Genomic DNA, 14846 nt, shown 5'->3' on the forward strand with positions numbered 1-14846 from the left:
AGAAATACCTCCCATGCCTGTTCTCCTCCCCAACCATGCCCTGGTAGTTTCTGCCTCTGCCCTGTTGGTCCTCCAACACCTCCAGGTTGTTGAAGTCTCCTCCAACAATCCAGGAGTCCACCTCTGGGAGTCCATCCGCGATCTCCACCCAGAACCTGTTGCGTGTCCTAACCTCCGTAGGGCATAGACATTGAGGACTCCCAGGCACGAGTCCCCAATGTCCAGTCTGATCCATAGAACCCTCCCTACCACTATCGTCCCGTGGTCTCGTACACAGGCAGTGAGACTCGGGCCGATAGAGGTGCATACGCCTCCACTCCTGCCGTAGGCACCTATGGCGTGCTCCCAATAAGTGAGAGAGCTGCCCGAGAATACCTTTCCTGCCTGCTAGGCCTGGGTGGGCGTGAGCTTGTGCTCCTATAGAAGTAGGATGTCGATCCATCCGGCAAGGGCAGACTGCAGCTCCTGCCGAACAATCAACTTTCTAGAACCACGTGTCCTACTGTAGTGGAGACGGTTCACATTCCATGATGCAAGGTGTAAGCTCATGGGAAAACCTGTGACTGACCGAATAGGCATCTATTCTATGTGGAAGCTGCTGATGAGAAGGAGAAACTATGAGGCATGCAAGTGCGCTTTGCTGCAGGTCTGGATGGTGAACTTTAATCCCCCATGGTGCCGGACCATAGGGGTGATAGATGCTCCAGGTGGTACTATCAACGCATCTATCAACCATGCTGAGAGTCGTGACTCTTTACACTAGTACAAACGAGCTACCTATGCCAGGGGCCACTCGATCACATCCTGCGGAGCTCTCCACTGTGAAGGGGCTCGAAAGATGATGCTCAAGTGCCAAAACCTCAGCACCAGCCCACCAGTTAATGTCCATCACGCAACCAGGCCACTATTGCGCGAACAGTGCTAGTCCATCTCCCATCCACTGGGAGATGTGGTCCTCCACCTGACTCTTCAACTCCTCCTCTATCTGTGTCGTCGTCCAAACCCCTGAGTGAGAGAACTCAAAGAAAAAGGAGTGGTTTGGTCCATCCGATGGTGCTAGTAGATGGACCTTGCCCCTCCTCGACTTGCGAACCATGAAGATCCCCACCTCTAGAGGTAGTGGGAACTCTCCACGCTCCGCAACTCTCAAGTAGGACCATGGGCCACTGCGGAAGGACTCCTGCGGCAAAAGATGTGCCTGTCTCGGGAAAGTGTAACGGGCGGCAGGGACAAATGAGCTGGTGGCTATGTGGGAGAGGGAGAACTGCTGGTGCGAGGAGGATGTAGGCATGTGTGGCTCATCACCTCCTATGGGAGGAGGGGAGGTGGTTCTGGAAGGGATCACCAGAACCGGGGCGGGGGGGGGGGGGGGGGGGGGGGGGGGGGGGGGGGGGGGGGGTGGTTCTAGGGGGGATCACCAGAACTGGGGGCGGATCGAGGGGGGAGGGGGGGGTTTTGCTTGACAAGGGAGGTGATAGGGGGGAAGAAGATCGAGGGATGGTAGGATGGTCGGAGGTACGTGGCGGGTGTGGGGGGGGGCATGAGCCCTTGTCAGTTGGGGAGACATGGGAGGTGAAGGGAAGGTGGGTGTGGGCTCTCAGGTGAGGTAGTCTGTGGCACGGGTGGTGAATGTGGGGGGCTACAATCCTGCCGGGTGGGGCAGACAGGGGAGGGCTGCGAAGTGCTTTGCCGAGGGGGCGTCGCTCGCCCTCCTACTCCCTGCTGTCGAGGCTTGCCCAAAGTCATGGCAACGCAGGCACTGCCTTGGTTGCCCGGTCACAGTGACCCACTGCCTAAAGGAGTGACCTCCTACCTCTATCTCCAGGAACTTGGGTATACTCTTTGTGTCTTTCACGGCCACTCGTACCTTGGGGACTCCTACAGCTGTCACAGCATTCTCGAAGGAGGCAGGAAGAACTGTACCGAAGAGCCAACCAAAGTCCTCCACTAACTAGTGGTACTCTACCACCAGTCTGGGAAAAAGTAAAGTGACTGGGTGTCTAAGAAACTTGTTATGGAGCCCAAATGACTTCACTATGAAGCCATTGTACCAAGGAACCATGTGAATGACCCCCTTCATGGAGGCATAGGGCGAGCTCTCCACTAACTCCCGAGCTGCGTCCGCAAAGATGAGACGAACCATGAAGATCCCACGGCCCATGAGGACAACCTCCATGATCTGCGTTGTGCCAATGCGTAGTGTGGAGTGGAGCCAATCCAGAAGCTGGGCCCTAGCAGGAGAGTGTCCTACTACCTGACCAAAAATCATTGTTTCTTTAAGCTCCAGCTCTGTGGCGCGGACGGCCAAGAGTTGTTCCTCAGAGAGGACAACACGCAAGGTGTTTGACTGGGGGGGCACTCGTAGAATGCACCGGCGTCTGACCAGAGGTTTCCATTTCGCTTCCCTACTGAGAACCTATCAAACACACTATTGTACTATCAGAGGGGGAGGAGTTGCTGCAAATGGAGAGAGCAACCAGGAGGGGGATTCTGTTTTCTGATGCTGATAGAGGCGTCAAGCGCCACGGATGACGGCGTGGGAGGCTTGTAGACAAGTGGCCACAGGGTGGAGGAGACGAGAGAGAATGCGGGAGAGGTATGAGGGGGGGGGGGGGGGGGGGGGGGGGGGGATGCGGGGGCGGGGGCGGGGGCGGGGGCGGGGGCGGGGGCGGGGGCGTGGCGGCAGCAGGCGTGTGGCCGATACCAAGGCATGAAAGGTGATCAGGACCAGGGGGGAGATGCCAGAGTGAGGGGGAGGTACCAAGCAGGGGAGGGGGGCAGCACGATGGCGAGGAGGCAGGCGAATCAATGGGCGATGCGTGGGAGGCTTGTAGGCAGGTGGCCGCAGGGTGGAGGAGACAGGAGAGAATGCGGGAGAGGTATCAGAGCGGGGGACGGGGGGCGGGGGGCGGGGGGGGCATGTGGCCGGTACCAAGGCGTGAAAGGTGATCAGGGCCGGGGGGGAGGTGCCAGAGCGAGGGGGAGGTACCAAGCGGGGGAGGGGGGCAGCACGATGGCGAGGAGGCAGGCGAATCAATGGGCGATCTAATAAAATACAATATATAATGATAATGACTCATCATAGTACATACAACAATGACACTCAAATAGCACCATGGATAGCCAAGTACTGGGTGCATAAGCCACTACCAAGGTGCTTTGGAGAGAACCTAATGTCGATGTCAATCATACCAACTCCTAAAAACAAAACAGAATCATAGCAGCTCTCTACGCCTATCAACAATGCATCTGTAGTAGCATATGTGACCATGGATTCCTTACCTTTGGCCAAACCACCAAAATGTCCCTGCATGTGACCTCTAACTAGGAGCTAAACCTACTCTCTGTAATAAATACGTCTACATGCACCTAGATGTCAATCCCAACTCCAAGATTTCAATCTGCCAGACTTCGATTGATGCATAAAGAAAAACCCCTCTACGGGTCCTTTGCACCTGTACGGAATGTATGGGGGAGACTCAATTGGCCCATCTCCACCACCCTCTATGGCACTAGGAAGTTGTGAGGAATGACTTGTATCACCAAACACTAGAAGGTAACAAAGATGGCTAGTGTATCCTTAACCTTTTTCTATAGAAGAGGAGCCTATCCAAGCCATGGTGATCTTCGCCTTTGCCGAAGGGTCTGAATTGGCATCAAATGAGGATGATGACTCGTTGAAAGAGTCCATATCCTATTGCTTCTTTTTCTTTGCCTTCTTCCATAACGTCACTAGTTCCTGGCATGCCTTACAAAGATATCACTTCTTACCACATTAATAACTTGAGTCTATCATCTTTTCTCTATCACCCCTCTCTAGAGTTGCAAAAGCCTCTTGTTGACCACCATATCAAGATAAAAGCCTCCTCTATAGCCATAAAGATGCCTCATGCTTAAGCAACATGGAGAACATATGAGTAAAGCTAAGGGGGATTGACAATGTATGAGTCGTAAAGCATTGGCTACTCCAAACTCCGGAGGCAGCTCATAGAGCACAATTCCATAAGATGAGCCTTTGGAAGGGCACATAACATGTTTCGAAGCTAATCACATACTTGTGTAACCCAAAGCAAAAAAGACTAGATTGCATCATTAGGCTCAAACTTTGTAGTCTATAGTTGACCGTAGGGGATCATAGCTCGCATGGTCAATGAAGCCTCGTATAGCATTTGTAATTTCTCCCACATGTCTGAAGCTATCTTATAGGAGGTAACCGCTAGAAGGACCTCTTTAGAAATGCACATTCCTGGCACATATAATGCATCTTGCAAACGGAGAGTAAAGCCATGAATGGATTTCAAGACAATCTCTCCAACAACTCTAATAGGATAAGATGCATTGTTGGCACATTGTACAAACTTGCCAACAAGAGCTACAACAACAAAGATAAACAAACCCCTACAAGATGTAATTGCTTAGAAACACCACTATCAAAGAACCAAGTGCTAGCATTCTCTGCAGAGTTGAATACTCTATCTACCCAAGAAGAATCATAATTGCAAATGTAAAAGCAGTAGTCACGATCAACAACGAACGACACGGTCTCTGTAGCAATAGTAGTAGAAGGTGCATCAGAAACAGATATCCCAAACTCCCTTTTCTCCTTGACAATGCGTTTCTTGCATTCTATGATATAGTGACTTAGCTTTTTACAATAACGACACTTACCCTTCTTGGCTTGCGTGCCCTCCTGCTTCTTGTTATTCTATGAAGTGTCTAAACTTCCAGAACTCTGCGGAGCATTTCTAGACTTTGATTACCCTTGCTCTTCTGTCTTGCTATAAAAGCCTCTTCTGAGGCTACAACATCCACCCCACTCTTCTTCCAACAACAAACTAACCAACTGAAGAAAGGTAGGTGGCTGCCGAGAAAGTCTCATTGTAAGATTCAATGCCATATGAAAGACCAAATAAGAAGGTGGCAAGGAATTCAAAGTAGTAGAGATCATCTATGCATCAGAATAATACTCATCCACATTTATCAACTACTCATGCAAGTCTTGAATTTTATTAAGATGATCCTTCATAGCATCACCTTCATCCATCTTCACATTTTCAAGCTCATTTTTCAAGAAAAAAATATGTGGCTCATTTTTTTCAGCAAACATTTGCTCAAGTGTAAGCCATGTTACTCCTGAAGAAGTAGCAGACCATATATACGGGATTATGGACTCCTGAGCTACCAATGCAATAAGTCACAATGCTTGGGCATCCGGAGTGTCCCAAGCCTTTTCTACAACTGTTCTTTGGGGTAGTGGCCGAGCTAGAGCTAGCCTCTGACCACATCCTCCTTGGGGAGAAGTTGTAGGAGCCACAACTCCAGGATGGACTTCTTCACCACTAACATACTCCCAAAGATTTTTAGCAATGAGCACATTCTTCATCATGAAGGACCATAGAGAATAGTTATTGCTATCCAATCTATCCTCTTTAGATACATAAGTGAATACATCACTCTGTCCTTGATTGGCCATGATAAATGTTACTCTTCCAAAAGGCACAAGAGCAATAACCAAAGTTGGATTAACCTAGAAATCTGCAAAATTCCAAAAATTACAGCAAACACCAAGCTATGATTAACAAAATTGTGTCACACTTGATCACTATTATCCAATGTGCAAAATTTCAGTTAATTTCTGATAGAGCCTTCAATACATGTGCCAATGTCCGCTAAACATGCAAAAGCCCCAAATTTTTGACCCAAATTCCAATAATTTTTTGTGATTTGTGCCCAAAAGCACTTGCTGAAGCAGAAATGCACCTTTCTCCTACAAAAACCCTTTGTTGTAGCTCTGATTTTTTGAATAAAATGATAAAATATACCTGTGACAGCCGAGAGCAGGCAAAGAATGAGCCTAGCTCGAGCTGTGATTTCTAGAGATACAAGTGGAACTGCCCAAGATGGTTATGGTCAGACAAGCAGTGCATGGAGGAAGAACAGGGCGGCGCTACAAGCACAGGCACAGGGCTGGTGAGCCTATTGGCAGACTAGACTGGACAAGCGCTAGTTGGCCATAGGCAGCAGCTCCTAGAGAGCTGACAAGGAGCTGGACTAGGCAAGCCTAACCAAGCTAACGAGAGTGTTGCAGTGACAAAGGCTGGCCTAACGAACCTCGAGCTCTGATACCAAATGTTGAAGATGGAGATGGCAGCTCCAAGGTCGGTATACAATGTGAACAATAGAGAGATAGTGAGAGTGTAGACACAGCTCAACACACGATTCATTCACTAATGTGTAAGACAAGTACAAAGTACAACCCTTAGACCTTAGGATTGTGTAAGTGCCTTAAGGTGCGTTCCCACCCAAAAGTGCAGTAAGTGACCAAACTATGTAACATAAACACACAAATAGAGAATAATGAAACTGGGGGAAAAAAACTCTCTTACGGAGAGTAAAAAGTGCCCTAGTATCCCACTGCGGATCACCGACACTCCTATGTGAGCCTAGGCATGTGTCAAAAACCCAACATGGTCTTGGTTGCCTTTTACTATGATATAATTCAAACTATTATGTTGGCCCATAATCCAGTCTACCTGGCAGGGAAAAAGCATATAGAGGTGCACTATCACTCCCATGTGAGAGAAATTGCTGATTGAAGATAAAACTGAGTGGTTTTACTACAAAATAACAAGATGTGCAATAGGCCTTTTGGCCAACATATAAATATCATGTAGAACATATGAAAAGCCGAAAACCTAGGTACTAACTTTTGAAAGCTGCTCAACTACCAAAGGAGAATCAAACTTTGTGAGACCCCGTCCTTAACAGCCACGGAAAGCCATGAAAAATCATGCATGAACAGTGGGTGAAGTTATTCAGATGCAACCCCAATATGACGGACCGTGAATGCAATAAGCTCAATCAAAGATGAAGCTACACCACATATGCCAAAGCCTACCCATCTCATGAAATGAAATCAGTGAGCCTGTTGCGTTGTAGATTTGCACCACTAGGTATTCTTCTCAAGAACCATCCTTGGATATTGCCACTGATGATTGCTGCCTTAGCAAAAAAAGGCACTTGATGAGCCTAAGTGCATATAGTGCTGTGTCTTCTCTATCTCACTCCCTACGGTCAACTGTGTACTCTCAGCTGAGAGCTTCAATCTTCACCCCCTCTCACGTTTGGTATCAGAGTTGTGGGTCAACTCCAGCTTCACTTGTCACCACCAAGCTGGCATCACCCCGCCAGTCAGCTGCTGGCTGTTCAGACCACTAAGATCTTCACCCCCTCTCACATTTGGTATCAGAGCTATGGGTCAGCTCCAGCTTCACTTGTCACCAAGCCGGTATCACCCCACCAGTCAGCTGTTGGCCCTTCAGACCTGCAACACCACCAGCCATTGCTGCTTCCGCCACTAGTGCTGCCTCCAGTCCTGTGCCACGAGCCGCCTGGTCCACCAACTGACACCAGTTGCTGGAGCCGTCCAGCACCACCTATAGCAACCGTCCTGGTCACCAGATGCCAACTACAACTCCCCCACCTCCTGGTCAACTCCACCTGCAGTGCCTCCAATCGCCCCCTGCGCCAGTACCAGCTCTCTACGCTAGGACCTGTCAACTCCACCTTTGCCCAGTCCCCACCACCTGAGCATTGCCATCTAAACAACCAGCTCATCCGCTCCAGCTGCTCGCTTCTGACTATCCCTCCACCAGCTCCTCCAAGCCTGAGAGCTGTCACAGCCAACATTAGAGGTAAAGAAGGCCTTTATTCATTTTTATATTAAAAAAATCCAAATCACAGCAGAGGGCTTTTGCCCGAGCAGTCCATTTTTGCTCTTGGATGTGACCTAGGCACACTTATTGTAGAGATTTCTTGAGAAGTGGACCAAAAAATTTTTTGGGTATTGAGCAAACATTGGCACATGTACTATAGGTTTAGTCTGAAATAGACTAAAATTGTGCATTTTGGACAACAGAAATTCGGGGCTTTTGCATTGGTTGTGTCGCTAAGCATTGTTTGTGCGTTGAACAACATGTACACTGGACAGTTTTGATCAAGTGTGACACAGATTTGATAATTACAGTGTGGTGCATGCTATAGTTTCTGGAAATTTCCAGATTTCTAGGTTGCCAGATTTCTAGGTTGTTCCAGCTTAGCCCTTGCTTTTGTGTTCTTTGAAACAGTGACATTTACCATGGCCAACCAAGGACAAAATGATGTATTCACATATGTATCCAAGCAAAAAATCTTTGGGATTATGTTAGTGGTGAGGAAGTCTGCCCTAGAGTTGCGGCTCCTACAACGCCTCCCACAGGAGGACGTGGTCAAAGGCCCCGCTCCAGCTCAGCCACTTCTCCAAAGATCAGCAGTACAAAAGGCTTGGGACACATGGGATACTCAAGCATTGTCACCGATTGCATTGGCAATTCAGTAGTCTATAATCCCACACATACGGTCTGTAGCTTCTTCACGCAAAGCATGGCTTACACTTGAGCAAATGTTTGTTGGAAAAAAATAAGACACGCAGCTCTTTCTTCAAAAAAAGCTTAAGAATGTGAAGATGGATGAAGGTGATGCCATGCAAGATCATCTTAACCAAATTCGGGACTTGCATGAGTAGTTAATGAATGTAGATGAGTATTATTCTAATGCATAGTTGATCTCTACTACTATCAATTCTTTGCCACCCTCTTATTTGGCCTTCCACACAGCCTTAAATCTCACCATGAGAATTTCTCCACGGCTACTTACCTTTCTTCAGTTGGTTAGTTTGCTCCTGGAAGAAGAGCAAACAAGAAAGAACAGTGGGGTGGATATTACAACCTCTAAACAAGCTTTTATGGCGAGAGAGAAGGCAAGGGCAGCCAGTCTAGAAATGCTCCACAAAGTTCTAGAAATTCAAGTACTTCACAGAGCAACAAGAAACAGGGGGCACGCAAGCCGAGGAGGGCAAGTGCCACTATTGTAAGAAGTCGGGTCATTACATCACAAAATGTAAGAAGCACATTGCCAAGGAGAAGAAGTCAAGGATGTCTGTTTCTGATGCACCTTCTACTGCTACAAAGTCCACATCTTTTGTTGTCAACCGTGACTACTATTTTTACACTTGCAGTTATGACTCTTCTTGGGCTGATAGAGCATTTAGCTCTATTGAGGATGCTAGCACTTGGTTCTTTGACAGTGGTGTTTCTAAGCACATTACATCTCGTAGAGATTTATTTTCCTCTGTTGTAACGTGCTCACCTATCGGCTGTCCAGGCACGTTTTAGCAATTCATCGAGAAACGAATCTAAGCGTCGCCGCCCGGCACTCCCATGGAATGTTCCGGAATTTGTCGCCTAGGGTCTCCCGAGTCCACCTCGCAACGGAACATTCACGACTAAACCCACTAGGATCGACCTGAGATCTCAGTTATTGGGGACCAAGGTCTCCTGGCAGCATTCTAGCGTCAGGTCCTAAACATCCTACTTTACGCAGAGATACCCAGTCCAAAGCAAATCCATACCGCACTTAGTTCAAAGAGAATGAGAAACAAAAGGGATATGCTGCTCAACCTCTCTACCCATAGGGCATAGTCCCATTCCGGTTCCCTAAAACGGCATGAATCGAGTTCTAACTTAACATTACCTAGAGGTCAAATGACGATAAAACCTTGTGAGAAGCCTCCCAGTTCTTTGGGACCACCCTGTCATAGGACAGACCCGTCGGGGTTCTGCCCACCCGCTTCTCTTAATAGGTTTAGTTTTTTAATTAGGTCCTATCACATTTATGTAAAATATTCAAAATCAGCTTCCTTAATTAGGCCTTTTAGAGAACAGGGTTCGTATAATTTACAGCACAGATACGAAAACAAAACAAGTAATCCTTTTGACACAAAAGTTCCTTAACTTATCTTCAAGTTAGTCTTTGTCTCCTGCCCATACAGGAGAATTATGTATCCCTTCTATCCAACAGAAGTACCTGGTCCAAATCACATGGCACCATAATTTCCATCCATTATCTAAAATAGGACCTTCCAGCGCCTCCAAACGTTGGGTTCACGACAATCTTCACCTCCATTCCGGACTAGGCAAAGGATATCCAAAGCTCCACTGACCCCAAGCAACCTAGGAGTGAGGCACACTTTCCGTGGTTGGTCTTTTCACCACTTGACCTTCAGCCCGTGAATCGAGCAATGCCCTCTCGGGTTAATCCGCGGTGCGATCTTGGAGATGGCAATAAAACTCGGAGAGGAAAGAAGAGGAAACACATATGGCTACCCTCCTCTAAGGAGGGGAAGAGGGAGGAACCTTCTAGAAGGTTCTCTCCTTTTTTTCGTGAAGATAATTGAATTAAGTAGTAAAAAAATTTATATCAAACCATCTGGTCAACATTCTCTCTGTATCTCTTACATTCTATTACATCAGACCATCAAGTCAGTATACTCTGTCTCTCTCACTCTCTCTATAACTAATATTTACATGAGGCCTGCAGGTTCACAAAACAACCTATTACATGAACAATAGTAATAGATCACACAGAAGGAACAACTGGAGTAGAGCAAACAATCGCCAGCCAGGGAGCAGCAATATCCGGAAGAACCAAGTCCACTGACATCATAGAGGAGATTTGCCATAACGCTAGTCCACGTACACGGGCCACATGGCCATGGAAATGCTCTCTCCTTCTCTCTCTCTCTCTCTCTCTCTCTCTCTCTCTCTCTCTCTCTCTCTCTCTCTCCTTCTTCTCTTATTCTTTTCTCTCTCCCTTTCTCTTCTTCTCTTTCTCTCCCTCTTCTTCTTCTTCTTCTTCTCTTCTTCTTCTCTCCCTCTCTTCCTTCTCTTCTTTTCCTCTCTCTCTCTCCCTCTTCTTCTTCTTCTCCTCTTCTCTTCTCTTTTTCTTCTCTTCTTCTTCTTCTCCTCTTCTTCTCCCTCTCTCTCTAGCGAAAAGGGGAGGGAAGTGAAGATGGTGCCGTTTGCATGACGGCATGGCTCTTTGGCCCCTCCAAGTGGCCGCGGGACGGGTAGATGTGGCCTCCCTTCTCGCCTACGTCATCATCCTCGCCGCGTTCTCCCTCTTCGACGTCTCCACCGCTCGTCTGTGTCATCTCCTTGTCGACTCATCCTCGCGCCATATTTCTCCTCTTTTCCCCATCATTGCCGTCGTCATCCTCTTTCTCCTCTCCGTTGACTTCATCTTTCCCCCCTCCCTCGCCACCTGTCGGCGACGCCAAGGGGGAGGGAAAAGGAATTTAAAAATTTTCTTTTTAATTACAAGGGGGGGGCTATATATTACATCTGCTATTGCAACTCCCATTGGCAAGTCTGTGCAATGTGCCAACAATGTATCTTACACTGTTAGAGGTATTGGGGAGATTGTCTTGAAAGCCACTAACGGCTCTACTCTCCATTTACAGGATGCATTATATGTGCCAAGGATAAAGAATAATTTGTTGTTCATTTCTTAAAGAAGAATTTATTGTCAATTTCTTCTTTAGCAAAGTGTGGTATGCATGTCATAATTACTCTCCGTTTATAGGATGCATTATATGTGCCAAGGATAAAGAATAATTTGTTGTCCATTTCTTAAAGAAGAATTTGTTATCCATTTCTTCTTTAGCAAAGTGTGGTATGCATGTCAAATTTATGGTTAGGGATAAAGAATTCTTGACTTTGGTTTTAACTGGCACATTATGTCATGAACTCTACGGGTTAGATGTCTATTCAATTGATTAGCCAGTCTATTTAGCATCTACTCTTACTCCTACTATGTCACGGGCACAGTTATAGCATGCTTGCAAACTCTCTTCGAAAGGCTGCAAAAAAGAAGTCAATAGTAGTTATGGTTCTACCTTCTAGGCCGTAATACCATACTACAACTCATCCTTTCAAAGTCATATTAAAGAACATCATCAAGTGTCCTAACTCGACAATTAGACATTAACTTTTGGAATTCATTAATATGATGTTCCGCATCTTCCTCCGCTAACCCATTAAAAATGGGCATGTCAACTATGGCAGTTTGATGCTTGTGCAATATACTCAAATGCTAGATGGCTTACCTCTCTTGGAGAGACCTCATGAGCATATTTGTGAGAGATGCATTTTGGGAAAAATGCATCAATTTTTGTTTCCTTGTGATGTTGCTTTTAAGACAATAGCCAAACTACAAATTGTGCATTCAGATATATGTGGATCTATGCAAACAAAGTCATTAGGTGGATGTTATTATTTCGCCACCTTCATTGATGACCTTACTCATTTTTGTTGGGTCTACTCATTGGTGAAAACGTCAAACATGTATCATGTATTTTTAGCTTTTGTTGCACTTGTTGAAAATCAATCCAGCTGCAAGATAAAGACTCTCCATTTGGACCAAGGGGAGAAATACATGTCTTCCTTGCTAAGTAATTTTTTGAAGCAAAAAGGCATTGTCCATCAGTATACTACTGCATATACTCCACAACAGAATGGGTTTGCAAAAAGGAAGAATTGGTCACTCATGGAAATGACCAAATGTATGTTGAAAGCTAAGAATTTGCCACATGGCTTTTGGATGGAAGCAATTATGTGTGTTTGTCATGTTTTGAACACGTGCCCTACCAAGGCATTAAAAAATGTCTCACCTTTTGAGGCTTGGAACAATCGGAAACCTTCAGTTGGCCACTTTTGTACTTTTGGGTGTCTTGCATTTGCTCATATTCCCAAAGTACTAAGAAAGAAGTTTGACAACAAGGTTGTTAAATGCATTTTTGTGGGGTACAGCAATGAAGGCAAAGGATATAGACTATATGATACTGTTTCCAAGAAAGTCTTTGTCAGTAGGATGTGATTTTTTATGAGAAATCGAATTTATCCCTTGCTGGTTTTGATACGTATCAAGCTGCAATTGATGGATTTGAAGGGCTGCTACCCATTTCTTTTGGTGATACAACTCGATCTTCGGTAAATGAACACAATGTTCAGCCAGCTGATCCACTGAGCAATGTAGAAATTCAACCTATGGGTGATCTGAATATTCAGCAAGATGCTGAATTCGAGGTTCAGCAGGAGCTTGTACATAGTTAGGAAGCTAGATAAATGCCTAGATGATACTTGCAGACTATGAAAGATAGTCATTTGGATGCTCCTATTGCTGGTCATACTAGAAGATAGGAATGTCTACATGATCATGCTAATACTATGGAGCTTGTTATGGTAGCACACACACTTGATGATGAGGAGCTTGATTGTTTTGAGGATACACAACAAAGTGTGCATTGTGTGGCAGCAGTGGAAGCTGAACTTGATTCTATCATAAAGAATCAAACATGGGATTTAGTAACATTGCCTGTTGAAAAGAAAGCCATTGGTACAAAGTGGGTCTATAAGCTTAAAAGAAAAGCAAATGGATCCATTGATAAGTATAAAGCCAAGCTTGTGGCAAAAGGCTACGCGCAAAAGAAGAGCATAGATTATGAGAAGACATTTGCTTCTACATCCCGTATGACTACCATTCAGTGTATGGTTGCTTTGGCTGCCCATCATGGTTGTGTGCACCAGCTTGATATTAAAACTGCATTTTTACATGGGGAGAAGAAGTGTATGTACAACAGCCATTGGTTTTGCAGTTGAGGGATTTGAACACTTGGTATGCAAGTTGAAAAGGCATTGTATGGTTTAAAGCAAGCTCCACGAACTTGGTATGCAAAAATTGATGCCTTTTTACTCAGCCTCTTGTTCACTAACAACACATCAAAGTCTACTCTTTACGTATGCAAACAGAGGGGATTCTTGCTGGTCATATGTCTTTATGAGATGATCTTCTGCTCATAGGGACACATACTGATCAGATTTCAGCATTCAAGAAAAATTTGCAACAAATTTTTAAAATGTTAGATTTAAGGCCTTTGCATTACTATTTGGGCATTCAGTTCATTCATAATGCTGGAGGCATTCGACAGTCACAGTTCAAATATATCGATAGACTCCTTGAGAGATTTGGCTTACAGGATTGCAAGACAATTAGTACACCGATGGAGACTGGACTCAAGCTGTCTTTGCATGATAACAATGATTTGTTTGATATCCATACATATGCTCTAACAGTTGGATGTCTCATTTATTTATGCAAAACAAGGCCAAATTTTCAATTTGCAGTTTCAAACCTAAGCAGATATATGCACAACCCATGCATGTCACATTAGCAAGTTGTAAAGCGTGTTTTTCGTTACTTGCAAGGTACTAGAACTCTTGGACTGCTTTATGCCAAGGGGGAACCACTGCAATTACATGCTTACAGTGATTCAAATCGGGCTGGTGATTTTGATTCATGTCACTCTATAAGTGAAAATTGTTTCTTTCTTGGCCTATCTTGCATCTCTTGGCTTAGCAAGAAACAATCCATTGTTGCCACATTGTCTTGTGAAGTTGAATACAAGGCAACTTTCACTACCACAGTTGAATGTATATGGCTAAGACGTTTGTTGGAAAATCTTGATGTATTAGTCATGGAACCTACTCCTTTGTTTACTAATAGTCAAAGTGCCATTACATGTTTCATGCACACACAAAACACATAGAGATCCACTATCAGAGGGAGGGTACATATAGAAGATATCAGCCTTGTCTACTGTCCTACCACCAGTAATGTGGCAAACATCTTCACCAAAGCTCTTCCTCGCAACAAATTTGAAGCATTTCGCAATGCTTTAAATTTGATCTCCTTTGGTGGATGATCCTTGTATGCTGATCACTATTCACTCCAGGAGGGTTTGTTGGATTTAACTCACGCCTACACTCACAAAGGAGTGTCACTGATCCGCAGTAGAACACTGGGGCACTTTTTACACTCCTTATGAGAGGTTTTTTCCCCTAGTTACATTATCTTCTATTTTATGTACTCATGTCACATAGTTCAATCACTTATCGTGTTTTACACCTTCC

At 45.4% G+C, this 14846-nt stretch overlaps 1 protein-coding gene across 3 annotated transcripts in view; it reads right to left on the reverse strand.

Annotated features, from left to right (window-relative positions):
- Positions 1–14846, reverse strand: part of LOC148022586 (zinc finger CCCH domain-containing protein 6-like) — a 58264-nt gene that overhangs the window by 8151 nt on the left and 35267 nt on the right. The gene's annotated exons all lie outside the window — the stretch shown is intronic.

Source organism: Lygodium microphyllum, chromosome 16 (assembly GCF_053477565.2).
Source record: "Lygodium microphyllum isolate KBCC chromosome 16, Lygodium_microphyllum_v1.1.10, whole genome shotgun sequence".
Lineage (NCBI taxonomy): Eukaryota > Viridiplantae > Streptophyta > Polypodiopsida > Schizaeales > Lygodiaceae > Lygodium > Lygodium microphyllum.